This window comes from Trichosurus vulpecula, chromosome 2, assembly GCF_011100635.1.
Source record: "Trichosurus vulpecula isolate mTriVul1 chromosome 2, mTriVul1.pri, whole genome shotgun sequence".
In the NCBI taxonomy this organism is placed as follows: Eukaryota; Metazoa; Chordata; class Mammalia; order Diprotodontia; family Phalangeridae; genus Trichosurus; species Trichosurus vulpecula.
The window spans coordinates 378,998,201-379,017,659 of NC_050574.1; the positions used below are offsets into that span (position 1 = coordinate 378,998,201).

A 19,459-nucleotide genomic window follows, 5' to 3' on the forward strand; every position below is an offset into this window, starting at 1 on the left:
TTATTGTATTGATTAGTTGTTAAGACCTTCAAAGCTGATTGTCTTTACTGTATTGTTATCATATACATTGTTCTTCTGGTTCTACTTATTTTACTCTGTACCAGTTCATATACATTTTCCCAGGTTGCTCTGAAACCATCTCTTCTGTTGCTTCTAACAGCACTGTTGCATTCAGTCACAATTTGATTATTCACTAGTCTGTGAGCAACCCCTCAGCCTGTATTTTTTGCTATCTCAAACAGAGCTGCTATAAATATTTTTGAATATCTGAGTCCTTTCCCTCTTCCCCTGATATTTTTTTGGGCATAGTGTATTCACTGAGAATTATCACTAGATCAGAGGTCATGCATAATTTTTTGTTTTCAGTAGTTACACATATTCTTTTTGGGCATATTTCCAAATTGCTTTCTAAGAATGGCTGGACAAGTTCATAGGTACACCAACAGTGCATTTATATACTATACCTGTTTTCCCACAGCTCCACAGCATTTGTCACTTTCTTTTTTTGCCAACATTGTCAATCTGATGGATATGAGGTAGAACATTAGAATTGCTTTAATTTGCATTTCCGATATAGAGCATTTTTTTCAAATGGTTATAGACCACTTGGATTTCTTTGAAAACTGTCTTCATATGCTTTGACCATTTCTCAATACCTGTTACATATTGGAAATGTAACCTTTATTAGAGAAACTTGGTGTAAGTTTTCCCAGTTACCTGCTTTTCTTCTCAGTTAAGTATGTTGGTTTTGTTTGTGTAAAAAAAAAAACTTTAATTTTATGTAATCAGAAATTTGTTTTATTGCCTGTGATCTCTTCTCCTACCCATTGATCTGAAAGGTAGTTTCTTCTTTTTCCCTCTATTGTTTTTTCCTCTTTGTTTATTATGTCACCCTTTATGTTTAAGTCATATATATATATGTGTGTATATACATACACATACACATATATACACATATACATTTTATTTGGAGCTTATCCTGTGTGAAGTGTTAGTCTATACCTACTTTCTTTTAGATTACTTTCCCAGCAGTTTTTGTTTAATAATAATGTTGAATAATAAACCTTAATAGTTTAGATCTTTGAATTTATCAGTTTATTGTGTATTGTGTACCTCATCTGGTCTACTGATTGACCTCTGTATTTTTTAACCAGCGTCAAATTCTTTTGATGATTACTGCTCTGTGGTATATTTTGAGATCTGGCACTGCTAGGCCCCCTTCTGTTCCACATTTTTTCTCCATTAATTCCCTTAAGATCCTTGACCTTTGGTTCCTCCAGATGAATGTTGTCATTATTATTTTTTCTAGCTCTATAAAGTAATCCTTTAGTAGTTTGGTTGCTTTGTCATTGCATAAATAAATTAATTTTGGTCATATTGTCATTTTTATTATGTTTGCTCAGGCTACCCATGAGTAATTACTATTTCTCCATTTATTTAGATCTGACTTTATGTAAGGAATGTTTTGTATTGTATTCATATAGTTCTTGTGTATGTGTTGGCAGGTAGACTCCCAAATATTTTATAAATTTTTTGTTTATTTTAAATGGAATTTCTGTATCTTCCTGTCGGTTTTAATTGGTAATATACATAAATGCTGATGATTTATATGGATATATTTTATAACCTGGAACTTTGTTGATATTATTAGTTATTACAAGTAGTTTTTTAGTTAACTCTTTAGGGTGCTATAAGAAAACCATCTTATCCTCTGCAAAAGTGATACTTTTGTTTCTTCCTTGCATATATTTGTTTCTTCTTGCATATATATGTTTCCTCTGTTTCAGGATTTCTAGCACTATATTAAATAGTAACGGTGATGATAGATATCATTGATTTACCCTTTTCTTACTTTAGAGTCCTTTGTTTTATTCCCATTACATATAATGCTGGCTTTTGGTTTCAGATAGATACTACTTATATTAAGGGAAGCTCTATTTATTAATATGCTTTCTTGTTTTTTTTTTTTAAAACAAAACAAAATAGGAATAGGTTCTGTATCTTGTCAAAAGCCTTTTCTCCATTTATCAACTATTATAATAATATGACCGTTATTGTTTTTGTTATTATTTCGTTAATCGTTTTATAGTTTTCCTAATATTGAGCCAGCATTTCATTCCTGTTATAAATCTAGTCTTGTCATAGTACATGATATTTTGTATGCTGTGTTGTCCCAGTGTTCTTACTAATATTTTATTTAAAAATGAATTTTCTATGTTTTGATTCTTTCTGGCTTAGGTATCAATACGATTTTTTGTGTCATAGAAGGACTTTGGCAGAACCTTTCCTTTTGCTATTTTTTTTTCAAATTATTTAGTATTGGAACTAGTTACTCTTTAAGTGTTTTGTAGAATTTATTTGTAAATCCATCTGGTTCTGGGTGTTTTTTTTGAGGAGGAAACTCATTTATGGCTTGTTCACTTTCTTTTTCTGAGCTTAGAAGAAATCTATTTCTTGTTTTATAAATCTGGAAATTTTATATTTTCATTTAAGTTCTTGGTTTCATTGGGATACAATTTGGCAAAATAGTCTCTGATAATTTATTTCTTCATCAATTGTGAATTCACCTTTTGATTTTTATGATTTGTATTTTGAAATTTTTGGTAATTTGATTTTCTTTAAAAAAAACAAGCAAGCTAATGGTTTATCTATTTTTTAAAAAAACTTATTCCTAGTTTTATTTATTAACTTAATTTTTTTGGTTTTCAATTTTTCTATTTTCTCCTTTCATCTTCAGCTTTTTTATTTTGGCATTTAATTGTGTTTTTAGCATTCTTTTCGTTTTCTAGTTTTTAAAAATTATATGCCTAATTCATTGATCTGTTCTTTTTCTCTTTTATTAATAAAGGTGTTTAGAAATCTACACTTACTCTTAAGGACTGCTTTGGCTGAATCTCCTAAATTTTGGTATGTTGTCTCATTCCTTGTCATTATCTTTAATACAGATTTTTATATTATTATATGTATGTGTGATTTGTCCTTTGACATTGCTTAGGATTAAGTCATTTAGTCTCCAGTTAATTTTCATTAATTTATTGAGTAGTGCTTTATTGAAATATGATTTTTATAGTACTGTTTTGTAAAAGATATATTTAAAATTTCTGCTTTCCTGCACTTGTTTATGAGGTTTTTATGCCCTAGTTTATGAGGTTTTTATGCCCTAATATATGGTAAATTTTTGTAAAGTTGCCATGTATAGCTGAGAAATATGGATACTCAAATTTTAAAAATATTTTCAATCAGCTGAAGTCTACCTTCTTTCCTCACTTTTCCTCACCCCAAATGAGAAAACAGAAAAGCAAAATCTCCTATTATAAACAGGAATAGTCAAGCAAAACAAATCCACACTTTAGTCATGTCTCCCCCTGACCCCATACATGTGTGTGAGTTTCTCTATGTACATATATACACACATGCATATTTGTATGTATACACACACACAGACACACGTGACTTAATCTCCTCTCTTGTACATCACTTCTTTATCAGGAGGTGAGAAGCATACATCATTATGAATCCTTTGGAACTGTGGTTGGTGTTTATGTTGATGAGTGTCCTAAGCCTTTAACAGTTGATTGTATCTTTACAGTATTGTTTTTATTGTATAAATTGTTCTTGTTCTGCTCGCTTCACTCTTTACTGGTTTTTACAATCTTCCCAGGCTTCTCTGAAACCATCCTTTTTGTTATTTCTTACAATAATAGGATTCCATCACATTAATATACTGGAACTTGTTCAGCCTTTCCCCAGTTGATTATCCTCCTCAGTTTTCAGTTCTTTGTCACACAAAAGAGCTACTGTGAATACTTTTCTACATTTGAGTCCTTGTCTTTTTTCTTTAATATCTTTGGGATATAGACCTAGTAGAAGTATCACTGAGGAAAAGGACATACACAGTTTAATAACTTTTGGGACATAATTCCAGATTGCTTTCCAGAATTGCTGAATCAGGACACAGTTCCATCAACAATGCAGTAGTACATACTTATTTTCCCACAGCCCCTCTAGCATTTGTCATTTCCTTTTTTCTTTGTCAACTTTGCAAACCTGATAAGTATAAAATAGAACCTCAGTTATTTTAATACTCATTTCTCTAATTGTTAATTATTTAGACCAGGGCTGTCCAAAATGCGGCCTGGGGGCCGCAGGCCCACAGTGTGATGTATGAGGCAGCCTACAAGCATAGAAATTTACATAAATGCTTTAGTAAAAAAAGCTGAGCTACTGCAGAGCTCTCACTAAAATGGCAAATCAAAATATATTGTCTATTGTTTCAATAAAAACCTAAGGTTGGACAGCCCTGAGGTAGACTGTTTTTTTATGGTTTTTTTTTTTACAGCCAGATTCACCATATTGGGTAGACTTTAAAGAGTCTGAGTATTTGTGATACAAAGTGGGCCAGATTGAATCTGAGCACCTCCATGGAGGCAAGATGGATCTCATATACAGAAAGACTGTGGGAGGGATCTAGGGGTGACTAGAGAAAGGGTTTAGGGAGTGTCTTGAGGAGGAGTCTAAGGAGGATCTTGATGGGACTGGAGTGACTAGAGGTCAGACTCCAGGAAATGGGATTAAGGGTGGGAAATAGCTGAAGGCTACAATGGAAGGCTAGGCTAGGTTAAGAGTAACAGAGATTTGGGCCTAGGGATAAAGGAAGACTTATGGCCTCAGGCAAACTTCTCATTAAGTGGGAAGATTCAAGGGGGCTCTCAGAGCCTATACTCCATCATTCCCTCCTCAAATAAATGGGACTCAAATTCTTTTGGGGTGTTAAACCTGAAAATTTGGTTGAAGGAAACAACAGAGCTAGGTGATAGAAAAATCCATGTTGTTTATTATTTTCCCTTAAAGCTAGCAGAGCTAGCTTACTTGTACGTACAAGGAGTCAGAGCATAGGCTCTGGCTGCCAGAACAAAGCAATGAGAAAACTTATATACGTTATTTTAGCAGACCTAGCAAGCCTGTATTACCTCATTTTTTATGACCCCCATGTATGTTTAACCATGATACAAGAAGAGGATTTTCCTTAATTGAACAGAGTTGTAAAGGATGTTGACAAAAGTCAGTTGAAACTACAGCCCAGCGTCTCTGTGTCTCATTACATTCCATAAGATAGTATATACCTGTAGAATATTAAGCAAGGTAATCTCTCTTGGGGTTAGGGTAATGTCCTTAATGATCTGGCCTTGTTGACAGAGGTAAGGGTATTTCCTGAGCAAACTTTTAGAGAGAACAAAGAAGCCCAGGTCCTGGACCTTCATCCAGTTACTCATTAATTCAGGCTCTGGGTCTGGTTGAAATTAGAAATGATATAAAATAGTATAATATTTTCCACAGGGGCAAGGGGCGAAGGTCTTGGTTTCTGAAACTGCTTCCTGCTGGCAAGGGGTATAGAGGTGTTCCTGACTTACTGGGTCCCGTTCAAGGGGTACATAGCCTGAGCAGTCATCTGGAAGTTGGTGGTTTGGAACCTGGAGGAGACAAACCTGGCAAGGAGTTTAAGCAAATAAGGACCAAACAGGCAATATAGGAGTATAGAGAAAGGACAGTATCCCTGGCATAACCCAGAGGGCAAGGATGTGTGGTGGGGTGGAGACTGACTACTGTGTGCCTAGCTCTCCTAACCCCTTATTCTGTATACCATACTGCTTTGGGGTTTGGGAGCGTGTGGCACTCCTGAAGAATTAGGTCAGGGGTATCTAAGAGCAAGGCTTGATATTTGGTGAGCCTGTGACTAGCCAGCCGCTGGTGGCTCTCTACTTCTAGGATGCTCTGAACTCCATTCGAGGGGGTCAGAATTTCCAGGGGCTGGCCAATTAGAAGTTTAGAAGCTTCCTTAATTAGAATGGCTGTGGAGTCTAGTTGTTTTGAAAAATAGGCAACCAGCCTGGGGTCAGGTCCTAAGGACTGGGTTAGGACTCCCAAAGCCTGTCCTCTCCTTTCATCAGCATACAGAGTGAAAGGCTTTTCTAGATTAGGTAGAGCTAACGCTGGACTGGTAGTCAATTGAGTTTTCAAAGTCCCCATAACTTTAGCCTGGACAGGGGCCTCCCTCTAGAGGGAGTGAGTCAGGGCCTTGAGTAGCAATTAATGGTTGCAGTTCCTCCCAGGCCTTGGGATTAATTGGATATTGAAGGCAATGGGGGAATGCTTTATGGCTGGGGTGGCAGAAGTAGCTCACCCAGGAATTCCCTGATCCTAAACAATTGGCTCAACTATCTCTCACACCTCTTGGGGAACTGGGGAGGTCTGGTGAACAGAGGGAAGAGGGAGCTGGGCAATTTAACTAGAGAAAGTTGGCTCTCCAATTTCACCATCAGGTCCTTTCCCAACAAGGGGCAGGGCCAGAGGACAGCGTAAGGAAGGAGTGTTTAAACAGCAGATCTTCAAGAAGTCCAGGGAAGGGGTATGTCTGGAGATATCTCTTAGTTTCCCCTTCAATGCCCATGACCTGATGGGCCAGAGTATAAACAAGAGAACATAGCCATGATAAAGTGGGTAACCATACCTTCAGCCTTGATTTTGCCCAGGGCTCTGTGAGAGAAGTGGAGAAAGTGGGAGTGCTGCCAAGTCCCAGGCTCCCCCATCAATCCCAGTCTTGAGAAGACTGGAGGACAGGGTACTGGGGGGTGGCTCTACCACTTTTCCAACGTTGGGGACAATCCTTCCTCCAGTGTCTCTCCTGGTCACATGGGCATGGTTTCTGATGCGTTGGTTCCTGGGGCTCCCTGGCAGGGGGGGCGCCTTAGAGGGGCCCCGCTTGGACCAGTGACCATCCTTGTGGCATTGAAAGCAGGTTCCCCCCTGCCCAAGTCACCAGGCTTCCTCCAAGGGGGTGCCCTGGTGGGGTGGCGCTCCTTGGGTCTTTTCCTGGTCATGGCAGCAGCCAAGAATTGAGCATGTTCTCTGTTTCTAGCTCTTTCCCTTCATTCTCTTTCCTCTGCTGCAAGCAGGTCTCTGTTGTTAAGGACTCCAAAGGCCATCTCCAGTAATTGGGCCTGAGGTGTTTGGGGTACCATTGCCAATTTCTGCAGTTTCCTCCTAATGTCTGGGGAAAACTGGTTAATAAAATACATGCTAAGGATTGCCATTCATTCTATAGAATCAGGATCCAAATTCATGTATTTCTTTTTTTTTTTCCATCTGTTTCTTAATGGTTTCTACCAGCTGGTCTTGGAAAAGGGCACGGCAGTAATTTCCCTAACTTTCTGAAAATTTGTTTGCTTTTGAAATGCAGTTCTTAGGGCTTCTAACAGGCAAATTACCATATGATCTCTCTTTCTCCTGTCTCCGCTCCTTTGATAGTTCCATACCAGATCACTAGTGGGAACAGCAGCTGTCTTGGGGGATATTTTGTGGGGTCATTGCTAGCCAAATGATCCCCAGATTTTTGGGCTTGTTCCTAGATTCTCCTCTTTTCCTCAGTGGTACAATAGGTGGAAAAGAGGATATGAAAATCACCCCAAGAAAGCTCAAATTGCAGGGACAGATCCCTAAAACCCTCAGTAAATTTAGTGGGGCCTTCCCAGCCTCAGTTTCTCTTTGACTTGAGTGAGATCCGAAATGGAGAACAAATATTCACTCTAATTGTCCTGCTAGAGGAGGCAGGCACTTCCCTCAGGGGAAAAAGCCCTGAAGGTGCTGTGGATGGGGGCTTGAGGAAGGAGATAAGAAGTCCTACTTCTCGTGAGAGGGGGCCTGGGGAGTGCTGGCTGATCTCTATTAGACTGCAAGGCCAGGAGATCTGGTTGGCAAGAGAGAGGATCAGCTGGTACTTGAGGGGGATAGGGATTAGAGGGGGAGAAACGAAAGAGACCAGAGTGGGTGCAACCTCTGAGAGAGGGGTCGGGGGAGGATGTACTGTGTTGGGGGTGGGGGCCAAGGCCAGAGCCTAAGTAAGGGTTGGGAGGGTAGGGGCTGAAGGGAGAGCTGCCTTGGCTAGATTTGTGGCTGAAACCTGAGCAGGAGTCACCTAGGGGGAGGGGCTGAAGGCCTGGTGGCCGTAAGAAAGTAGTCATCCACAATGCCCTGTTGATCCCCATTGCCCCTTTGTGGGGCAGCTCTAGCTAGGAGCATCTTACAGTCTTTTCTGAGGACAGGGTTCCTAGAGAGCTCCACGAAGGCCATCATGTAGGAAACTTCTATCCATTTACTTTCTCAGAGACAATACAACTCTAACTATACGAGAGTATTATGTTATAAAATCCCCAAAATGGGCTGTACTTCGTGGCCCTCTAGGTGATACTGAGGCCAAACAGTGTTGCAAAAGAACACCAGCTTTTTCTTTTTAAGTTCTTTAGAGAAACTTAAATTTTTCCCAATTTAAGTCCCTTCCTCTGTAAAGGAGGATCTGGGAGTAAGCCTCGAAAAACAAACAAAACAAGACAAACAAACCACAAAAAGGTACCTGAAATTTTCCCAATTCTCTAGTGCCAAAAGAATTGAAAGAATTGGGAATACACTCCCAGATGGGGCATCTGTCCTTATCCTCCATGCTTAAGAAGCTGTGCCCAGGTCTATGGCCTCCAACATTACCACTGTCCTGAGAATCTGAGAGTGTCGGGCTGAGTATGAGACAGTCTTCTAGCTGTCTGACCTAATGGTACCTGAAAAGCACCTCCAAGGTACTTGGAGAGCAAGAAGGGGATAGGGAAAGGAGGAGGCTTACATATCTTCCAGTCTTGGCTGGAGAAGAACTTGAGATTAGCAGTTTTTCCTGGTTAGGGAACCATATATTGGAGTCAGAGAACCATATGTTAAGGTTTTTAGAGGTTTAGGACCCTAAAATACTGACAGTCCAGGTCCTGCCAAATGAATTCAACCCAAGCCTTCTTACAGCCAAAGAAAAACAAAGTTTATTAAAGATTTGCCATATTGAGTAGATTCCAAAGAGTCTGAACATTTGTGACACTTGTATTGATAAACAGGCCAGAGTGAATCTGAAGAAGATTGAATCTGAGCCCATTTTTATATGGTTTTTGATAACGTGGTTTTCTTCCTCTAAAAACTGCCCATTCTTATCTTTTGACTGTTAGTCAGTTGGAGAATGGCTCTTATTCTTATAAATTTGACTCAGTTCCCTTTATTTCTTAGAAATGAGACCTTTACCAGAGAAACTTGCCATAGTTTTTTTTCCGATTATCTGCTTCTCTAATAATTTTACTTTTTTCATGTGTGTGTGTGAATTTACAGTTAGGATCATTAATTATTTCCTCCCATCCTATTCTCTTACATGCTTCCTTCTCTTTGTTTCCTAGCTCCTGTTTATGAAGAATAGGAAGTTGTGAGCACGGACTCTGCTTAACACCTGTGCTCTGTGTTGATACAATCTGCTTCTGTTCTTCTGCCCCTCTTTTTTTCCCCTCACTCAGAGGCCAATCACAGGCTCCTGTCCTTTTTTTTTTTCTTTTAAACTTCTTTGTCATTGATCCTCTGTGGTTAGAGTTTGTTTTGCTTATGATTAATATTTCTAGTAATCTATCTTTCTCCTGCCATCTCCCTTTCCCTCCTGCCACTCTGAGTGAAATGTGTTTTTGTATCTGTGTGTGTGTGTTTCCTCTTTTGACTAGTTCTTTTGAGAGTGAGAGTCAAGTAAGGCTGCTTCCTGTACCTATTCTTTCTTGTTTGTATAGCCTTTTACTTTTGCACTCTGATTGTGTGAGATAATTTCCCTTCCCTAGGATACTCCATTTCTTCTTCTTTTCATTTTTATTTTAAGACCATCACAACATAACAAAGCCCTCTCTCTTATTAGGCTGTCTCTACAACTCTTGATAATGATAGGATTCTGAGGGGCTACATGCAGCATTTCCATATGTAAATAGTTAATTCTTGTTTAGTCCCTTATCATTGCTCACTCATGTTTACCTTTTTATGTTTCTCTTTTTTTGTGTTTGTATTTCATACTTTCTACTTAGCTCAGGTCTTTTCATCAGGAATTCTTGGAAGTTGTTTGGTTTATCAAAGGTCTGTCCTTCCTCCATCCTTCTCCTTCCCCGAAGAATTTGTTTAGCTGGGTAAATTATTCTTAGCTGTAAACCTTTTGTCTTCTGGAATATTGTATTCTAAGTTCTTTGCTCTTTTTTAGTGGCAGTTGCCAAATCATGTGTGATTACGTGGTGCAGTCAGTTCTGCTGTTATGTGGTATATATGTTCCCCCCCCAATCACCAAATTATGCAAAATTAGCACATAAAAACCAAAGGGCTTATGAGAAAAATGAGGTTAGGGTCACAATACTAAAAAATGTCAGTGGCAAATCAAAAAAGATAGGGATCTAATAAAAATAGTAGCACATTTTTATATATGAGGCAAACAGAAATGAATGATTTGCCCAACGTCACTCAGATTGCAAGGGTCTGAGGCAGAATTTGAACTCAGTTCTTCCTGAGGTCCTACGTCTAATACTCTTTCCACAGTGAATGGCAAGCCCAGGATGCAGGGGATAGGGACTGGGGTCGTGGTGTAAGGCAGAGATGTGGTCAATGGTTATGAGCCATCCCTCTTCCCACAGCTCTTACTACAATAGAAGATGTACAATAACTTGAAAAAGACCCGGAGTTTGCTTGTGGAAGTGGTTGCAGCTGGTGGGTTATTGTGAAATGGTGTAGTTTTCTGTGTTCTTGCTCTTTCTGTCTGATAAAATTGTGTATAAGGAAAAACAAAATATCCATTAGGCTCAAATGATTCCCTAATATATCAGTCTTTTGGAACAGATTTGCATTTTCAAACAAGATAACAGAACTGACTGTACTTTTATTCTCTCTTTTTGGCTTTATGTGGCATTTTTTTCTTGGATGTGGAAACTCTGGATTTGGGTTATAATCCTTCTGGTAGGTTTCCTTTTAGGATATATTTCAGGATGTGACTGGTAGATTTTTCTCTTCTCTCTTTGCTCTTTTGGTCTAAGAGATCTGGATAGTTTTCTTTTCTAATTTCTTGAAATGCAATGCCTACATTCTTTCTAGTCATGTCTTTCAATGATTCTTAAAAGGTCTTTTCTTGATCTGTTTTCTAGATCAGTTGTTTTGGTTATAAGATACCTTATATTTTTTTCTATTCATTTTTAGCCTTTTGATTTTATTTTTATATTTCTGGTTTTTTTATGGGGTTATTAACTTTTTGGTCGATTCTGATTTTCAGGGAATTTTTTTCCTTGGGTATAGTTTTGCACCTTTTGTTCCAAGCTGTTAATTCTATTTCCAATTCTTTCTTCTGTAGCTTATGTTTCTTTTACATTTTTTTCCCATTAATGCTCTCATTTCACTTATAAAAACATTTAAAAACTTTTTAAAAAAAAGTCTTGCTTCATCTCTTCCAGGAATTCTAGTTCAACTTGTGCCAGCTGTGCTTTTCTTTGAGGCTTTGCTTATAAATGTTTTGGAATCATTTATTTCTTTTACTTGTTACCTTAAGCATCACAGTCACCTAAAAACTCTTTATGGTAGGATTATTTTTGTTTTCTCCTTCTTTGGGTCCACTTCCCAACTTCAGATTTTGTGTTAGACAACCAAACCCAGCCAATATCAGTCAACTGGAAAGCTTTTCTGGTTCATAGTGACAGAACTAAAGGCTCTTTTTCGGTCAGGGATTCTTGCCCTAGTTATTCTGCCACAGATTTCAGACTGTACAAGAGGCTGGAACTAAAACTCCATCCTATACATGTAGTCTTGAAGTAGGCAGCCTAGGGTGACTGCTCCTTCTTCTGGTACACCACACCTGGATGCAGGTTCCTTTGTCAGTCTGCCCTGCATCTGTGAGTGCCAAAGCTGCCACTTTAAACCCGCTCTTACATTCGGAACAAAGTTAGCCTCCTCTGTCGTATGTATCTGGGATCTTTTCTTGCCTTGGTATACAGCTGCAGCCTTCTTTCATACCCTGTGCTTGAATGCTCATCACAGTAGTTCTTGGCTATACTCTGTCTCTATTGTCTACAGGCCTCTCTATCTTCTATCTGAGCTTTACCTGGGATGGAGAAATGACTTACTGTATTTTCTGATGAGGACTTAGTTTGGTGCATTTTCTAGATTTTTGGGGAGAATTTGTTAGGGAGAACTCAGTTGTACTTCTTGCTACTCTACAATCCTGGTTCTGCCTCTCAGGATAGTCTTTTCTATTCCTATTCAAGAATCATGATATCTATAATATAAATTATCTAGCATATCTGATTCTTGTGAAATTCTCTTCAGGCCTTAACTTTTTTGGTTAGACTCATAGGTCTGAAAATGGTACAAGGGGGTCCCACACTGTTACAGTTTTACTGTCTATATTTCCCTGTTACTCATTTAACTTTTCCTTTAAGTATTTAGATACTCTGTCATTTGTACATACATATTTAGTATTCATATTCATTCATATTCTCTTGTATCTTTCAACAAAATGTAGTTTCCTTGTTCATCTCCTTTAAATTATGTTTTTGTTATTGCTTTTTTTGAGATCCCTGATTGCTACCTCTCTCTATTTTACTTCAGCTGAAGCATATTAGATTTTACTCTGGCCCCTTATTTTTACTTCTGCTTCAAATGTGTTTCTTGTAAACAATATATTGTTGGATTCTACTTCATAATTGATTTTGATATCCTTTTCCATTTTCTGAGTGAGTTCATTCCCTTCACAGTTATGATCATTAATTGTGTATTTCCCTTAATTTTATACTCTTATACATTTCTTTCTTTGTTTACTGACCCATCTTTATAAGAAGAAAAGGGTAAGGAGAAAGAAGATGTGTGCTCAGCATCCATGGTCTATTTGACACAATCTGCTTCTCTTCCTCTGTCTCTTTTCTCTCTCCCTAACTTGAATTCAATCATAGGTTCTCATCTACTATTTCTTCTTAAACCCATCTTTGTGATCTATTCTCTGTGGTTAGAGTTTGTTTTGCTTAATTCCTCCCTTAGTCTGCTCTCCCTTTTATTGTCCTCTTACCCTTTCCCCTCCTATTTTAGTTTTGAGTAAAATGTATTTCTATGATATATGTGTATTGTTTTTTCCTTTAACTGGTTCAGTTGAGGGTCAAGTGTGGCCGTTCCCACTCACCCATTCCTACTTGTTTGTATAGACTTCTACTTGTGTACATTGATTACATGACATAATTTCCTCTTCCTTCCCTTATACTTCTTCCTTCTCTAGATAGTCCTTTTCCCATCCCTTTCCATTTTTCTTTTAAGATCATCAGAACATAATAAAACTCCTCCTTGGCCCTCTATCTTATTATGCTGCCTCTATAACTCCTTTTGATAAAAGAGTTCTTCAGAGACATATTAGAATGTTATCCTCATATTAGAACGTAAACAGTTTATGCTTATTTAGTCCTTTATGGTTGCTCACTGATATTTACCTGTTTATATTTTACTTGATGACTGAGTTTATATTTCAGACTTTCTCCTCAGCTCTATTCTTTTCATTTGGAATTCTTCCCCTTCCCTCCACCCCTATCCAACCCCCATAGGATTATACTGAATTTACCTGGATAAATAGTTCTTGATTGTAAGCTTATATATTATGCCTTCTGGAATAGTTTCTTCCAAGATCTTTGCTCTCTTAGAGTGATGCCTTCTTAATCTTGTGTGATCTTGATTGTGGCTTCTTGGTACTAGAATTCTTTCTTTTTGTCTGTTTGCATTTTTTTCCTTTTACCTGGAACCTCTGGATTTTGCTTCTAATGTTTTTGGACTTTTTTTCAGGAAATAACTAGTGGATCCCCCCTCCGCCCATTTTCATTTTGGTCTTTAATCCTAAGAGACCTGGGCAGTTTTATTTTTTTTATCAATATAAGGTCTAGGTCTTCTTCTTTTCTTTTCTTTTCTTTTTTTTTGGTCATGGCTTTCTGGTAGTTCAATGATTCTTAGGTTATCTTTTCTTGATCTGTTTTCCAGGTCGGTTGCTTTTGTTTTGTGATAACTTACATTGCCTTCTTTTTGTTTTCACTCTTTTGACTTTGTTTCTAATATCTAATTTTTCCTTGAAGTCATTTACTTCTATTTGGGGCACTCTAATTTTCAGAGTTTGTTTCTTGGGTATAGTTTTGTACTTCTTTCGCCAGGCTGTTCATTATCTTTCCGGTTCTTTTTTTTTTTTTTTAATAACTCATTCCCCGCCCCACCCCTTCTTTCCTCTAGCACTTTCTTATTTATTTATTTATTTATTTTTGGGCAGGGCAATTGGGGTTAAGTGACTTGCCCAGGGTCACACAGCTAGTACATGTGTCAAGTGTCTTGAGGCTGAATTTGAACTCAGGTCCTCCTGACTCCAGGGCCGGTGCTCTACTCACTGCGCCACCTAGCTGCCCTGTTCCTCTAGCACTTTCATTTCTTTTCATTAGTATTTTCATTTCCTTTGGAAATTTTCAATGGGAAAATTCTCTCCTCCAACATTCTCATTTAACTTATAAAACATTTTTTAAACTCTCTAATTTTTTTCCCTTTATTTCTTTCAAGAATTCTTGTTGACTTTGTACCCAAGCTGTGTTTTTCTTTGAAGCTTTTCTTGTAGCTGTTTTGGAGTTACTCTCTTTTTCTGGGTTTGTGTGTTGGGTGTCCCTGTAAACATAATAACTCTTTATGGTGAAATTCTTTTTTTTTGTTTCCCCTTCTTTTAACTTTACTTCCTTGTTTTGAAATTTGTGCCAGGCCTAGGCTATGTACATTTCTGAAGGGTATTCTTTGTACTTGTGTTTTCTTGGCTCTTCCTGCTGCTTTCTCATGGTATTGAGTGTTGTCTTATTCAAGGCTCTTAAGGACAGTACATTATGTTTAATTGTAAGCTTTTAGCGAGCCCAGGCCATTTGATTCAAGGTGAAGTCTGAGTGCTGATCTCCTGGTCTAAGCACTGCAATTTTCTATCTTGGATTTTGGTCTGAGTACACAGTTGTGGGGTTTTTCTTCATTGGAACTTCACTGTACTGCTGCTGGACTCAGGCACTGTCAGCCACTTGGAAAGCTCTGCAGATTCGGACTAACTGAAGTACAAGCTCCCTTTTGTTCTGGGCTACCTGCTTTGGTTATTTTGCTCCATGCTTGGACTGTGCTGGGGGTCGGATCTGACCCCTGCTCTGCTCCTAGGGTTAGAGTCATAGAGCTGCTGCTTACTTCTGTACTTGCTTCTTGCTCAGTGTACAGTCTCACAACCACTCCTTGCTTTATACTGCTATCCCTGGGCTCAGGTCCTTTCTTAAGGCTGCACTGGATCTGTGACTAGAGTTTGAGCAGCAGACCTGCCAGTTGGCACCAGTTTTTGCTCTTTGAACAAGGTCAGGACATTATGTGCTGGATCTACCTCTTCTTGTCCAAGTGCACAGTTGCTGGTCCTTATCCATTATCTGCATTAGAATACTTCAAGCCCATGGTGTGCTCTTGGCTAGAACCCACTCCCAGAGGTCTTTTCTATTTCCCTACGGTGACTTCAGCTAGAAAAATAACTGATTTTTTTTCTAGAATTTTCCTATCAGGACTTGGATTTGTCTTCTAAATTGTTGTGCTGTAATTGTGGGGGAGAACTGGGTTATACCACTTCCTCCTACTCTGCAATCTTGGTTCCATCTTGTAATGTTGACTTAGTAAGGGGATATTAATATGGCTCTCAAATTATATGTACATAATTTGTTGAAGATATAGTTAAAATTATGTTTAGGAATGCAGAGAATTTTCAAGGTTGTTAAAAGGGAATGATGATCTTGTTAATTTTCTTTTTTTTTCTTTTTTTTTTTCTTGTTAATTTTCTAAAATCTTGATGACAAAATTGTTAGTTTACAAATTGAGATTGGCTTTGAAGCAAAAAGTTGCTGACTTAGTGGGCTTCTCTTTTGTGCAGCATTTTTGTTTTTCTTTCTGGAGATTTTTCTTATAAAGTTCGGGATCACCAGATACTGGAGGACATTTGATCTGCAGTTCTGCTGAGTCCATTTCTTTCTTTGACTGAACCACTTACCTTTACCAAATAATTAGTGGTCATGACTAAAATGATAGGAATGGCATCTTCTAGACTTCCTGCCATAGAGGCTAGGGTAATTTTCCCCCAAAAGTCAGGGATGATGATCCTGAAACTCATTTGCTCCAAGAGACTATGGCTTGAACTATTGATGTGGCTTCCTGGTTACCTAGGGTACAAAAGGATCATTCACAAGGCATAGGTGCCTCTCACATTTGACAGATATCTCAGTTTCCTGGGAATCAACTTACCTTTGTGACCCAGTGCAGCCACTGAGAAGACCTTTTAACATACTGAGACATGGGAGCTGCATGTACCTGAACCAGTGCCCTATCCTTGCTTAGTATCCTTTTTATGGCATTGTTTAGTAAACTTCTTTCTTGTTAAGTGTTAGGCTGTTAGTGTCTCTCTTTCTTCTAATCCTAAACCTTGAATCACTGGACTGCCTTAAGTCAGATCTGACCCAGAACAAATAGTATCATAGAATTACAGGATTTTAGAGTTGGAAGGGAACATCTAGTCTAATCCATTCCATCAGTCCGAAGAAAATTTTAAGTCAGAGAGAAAATATTCACTTGGCAAATATTTGAGTAATACTCTATGCAAAACACTGTTGTAATAACTGTGTGGGATAAAGTGAAGTAGATCAGCCCTTGCCCATGAAGAGATTATGATTTAAAGAGAGAAAATACATATGTAGAAGAGCCAAACTCTAAAAGAGTTAAATGATAGTAGATGCCACAGTACAGCAGATGTCACAAAGCAGTATATGATTATGTGCTGAATGAATACAGACAATAAACCATGAATTTAGGAGAGGTGTAGTCACTATGGGTTGGATTAGTCTGGGCATCATGATTCTGTGAATTCAAGCTGCTCTTGAAGGATGTTTAGGAAGTAGATAGTTGGTGATAATGATTAGGGCAGGGATCAGGTGAGAAAAGCATTAGCAAAGGCATTGTAATAGCAATGAAGGCCAGAATGAGTATAATACTGTATTCTCTCTGCCAAGAGTAAGGAGTGTATCGTCACAGATCCTTTAGAGGTGAGGATTGATTCTTTCATTTAATCTGAATTCTGATGCCTTTTGGTGCTCTTTTCATATTCATTTATACCACTGCGTTCATGGTGCATTGTTATATTGATTCTTTTTTCTTTGTCTTGTATCATGTAAGTCTATCCGTATTCCTCTGAATTCTTCACACTCATCATTTCTTATGTTGTGATAATTCCATTACATTTATATACCAATGTTTGTTTAGTCATATCCCAATCTACGGGTACCTACTGTTTCTAGTTTTTTGCTACTACAAAAAGTGCTGCTTGGTGTGTGTATACACACACACACACACACACACACACACACACACACATACACACACACATGAGCGCGCCCGCGCATGCATCCGCCTACGTGTATATATAAAACCTTTCTGTCTTTGATTGATGGAGTATAAACTCCGTAGTGAGATTGCTAGATTGATAGTTTTAGTAACTTTTCTCAAATAATACTAAATTGTACCCCATAAGTGTTATAGTAATTCAAGGCTTTGCCCACTGCATATTAATGTATCTCTCTTCCCTAAACTCCTCCAATATTTACTGTTTCTGCCTTTTAGGATACTTGCCAATTTATTGGTATGAAATGAAACGTCAGAGATGTTTATATTTATCTTACTAGTAATTTAAAGTTTTTTCATGTTTGTTTCTATTTTTTCATTTGAAAAACTGGTCATATCCTTTGCCCCCTTGCCTATTGGGGAATGCTTATTAATTTTATATATTCATGCCAATTTCTGTTTTGTTTTTTGTTTGTTTTTTGGCAGGGCAGTTGGGGTTAAGTGACCTGCCCAAGGTCACACAGCTAGTAAGTGTGTCAAGCGTCTGATGTCAGATTTGAACTCAGGTCCTCCTGACTCTAGGGCCAGTGCTCCACTCATTGCGCCACCTAGCTGCCCCTAAAAACTTGGATTTTTTTGTTTTTTTTTTGGGGGGGGGAGGGCAGGGCAATTGGGGTTAAGTGACTTGCCCAAGGTCACACAGCTAGTATATGTGTCAAGTGTCTGAGACTGGATTTGAACTCAGGTCCTCCTGACTCCAGGGCCAGTGCTCTACTCACTGTGCCACCAAGCTGCCCCTTCATGCCAATTTCTTACATATTTTGGATATCAAAGTTTTACCAGATATATTTAACTTAAAGAAGTCTTCCCATTTAACATTTTTCTTAGTTTGCATTGATTTTATATATGCAAAAACTTTTTGATTTTTCATAATCAAAATCTATTGTCTTTTATGATCTCCACTATTTCTTGTTTGGTTTTCAGTTTTCCCTTTATGCAGATATCAGACTCTCTGGCCTTGGGGGAAGAGAAGTCCAAATGTATAGTGAATAAATCAATAACAGTCAGCTCCCATCATGAGTGTATTAGAAATGAGCCATTCTTGCCAAACTTGACTAATTAACTAGCTCACAAAGATGATCATGAGGGGAAGATACCAACATTTCAGGGGATGCCATTAGAGTTGTGGTTGCTGTTTTAATAATACAAATATTAATATTAGATATATTTTAATATTTTTCAAATAGAATATTTGAAAAATATTAAGATGAGAGGCTACCATTGGGTTAGGAGGAAAAAAGTGATTGTGCCTCCATTTTTCAGGCCTATTTCCATGTAAAATTGAGAATTTCCTTGAAGATATTTCTATCAGTTTTCTTCTTAATGATCTTACATGTTGATCAATTACAAAGAACTATAAATCCAATTCTGAGAAGATTAGTTATTTCATGCTCTTTTACTGGAAAGTAGGATTTGACAATGCAAAAATTCTTCGGGTAGAAAAAGAAGTTAAAAGGAATCATTGTACCAGGCAGCAAAATTTCTATATATGCTATCAGAATTGAATGCAGTATAGTTAATACCTAGAAGGTGCTGTTTTGACTTCTTAGAAAATCGTAGTAACTTAAAAAATTTTTTTGTGTTTTTTTTTTTTTTTATGCAGGGGGAGGGCAGGGCAATTGGGGTTAAGTGACTTGCCCAAGTATGTGTGTCATGTGTCAAGTGTCTGAGGCCAGATTTGAACTCAGGTCCTATTGACTCCAGGGCCAGTGCTCTACTCACTGCACCACCTAGCTGCCCCAGTAACTTAAAAATTGATAGTCTTGTCAGTAGTTTTCAGGTTTGCCGCTCCCTGGAATGCTAATTTGCTACTAAAATTGAATCTCATTCTCTGGAGCCTAAAGTAGACAAGAAAATAACTTTTAAAAAATTTACATTTCTTTGTACATTGGGGCGAAAACTTTTGGAATGACCAGCTTAATGCATTAGACATTGTCATTGCTTCTCAAAGGATGTTGCAGAGAGCACAGTAAGAATAATTAAGAATCCTGAACATGGGACTTAATGTAGTTTCTAAGCTGGCTCTCTAGTAAGCATAAGGAACCAGAAGAACCCAGCTCTCAGATTTTACTTTCATCTCATAATTAATTTACATACAAAATTCATTCATTTTATTTTGACATTTAGCAGGTAAGTC

The 19,459-nt window shown here is 37.9% G+C and overlaps 1 protein-coding gene across 3 annotated transcripts in view; it reads left to right on the plus strand.

Annotated features, from left to right (window-relative positions):
* The window catches only part of AGPAT3 (1-acylglycerol-3-phosphate O-acyltransferase 3), a 189,195-nt gene that overhangs the window by 21,096 nt on the left and 148,640 nt on the right, over positions 1-19,459 (plus strand). The window contains exon 1 of one of the 3 annotated variants that reach the window (XM_036745905.1): positions 2,849-2,907. The exons of the other annotated variants lie outside the window; for them this stretch is intronic. The gene's annotated coding sequence lies outside the window, so the exon portion shown is untranslated. Of the gene's footprint in view, positions 1-2,848; positions 2,908-19,459 lie in introns of those variants that run through there. 3 annotated transcript variants of the gene reach the window in all.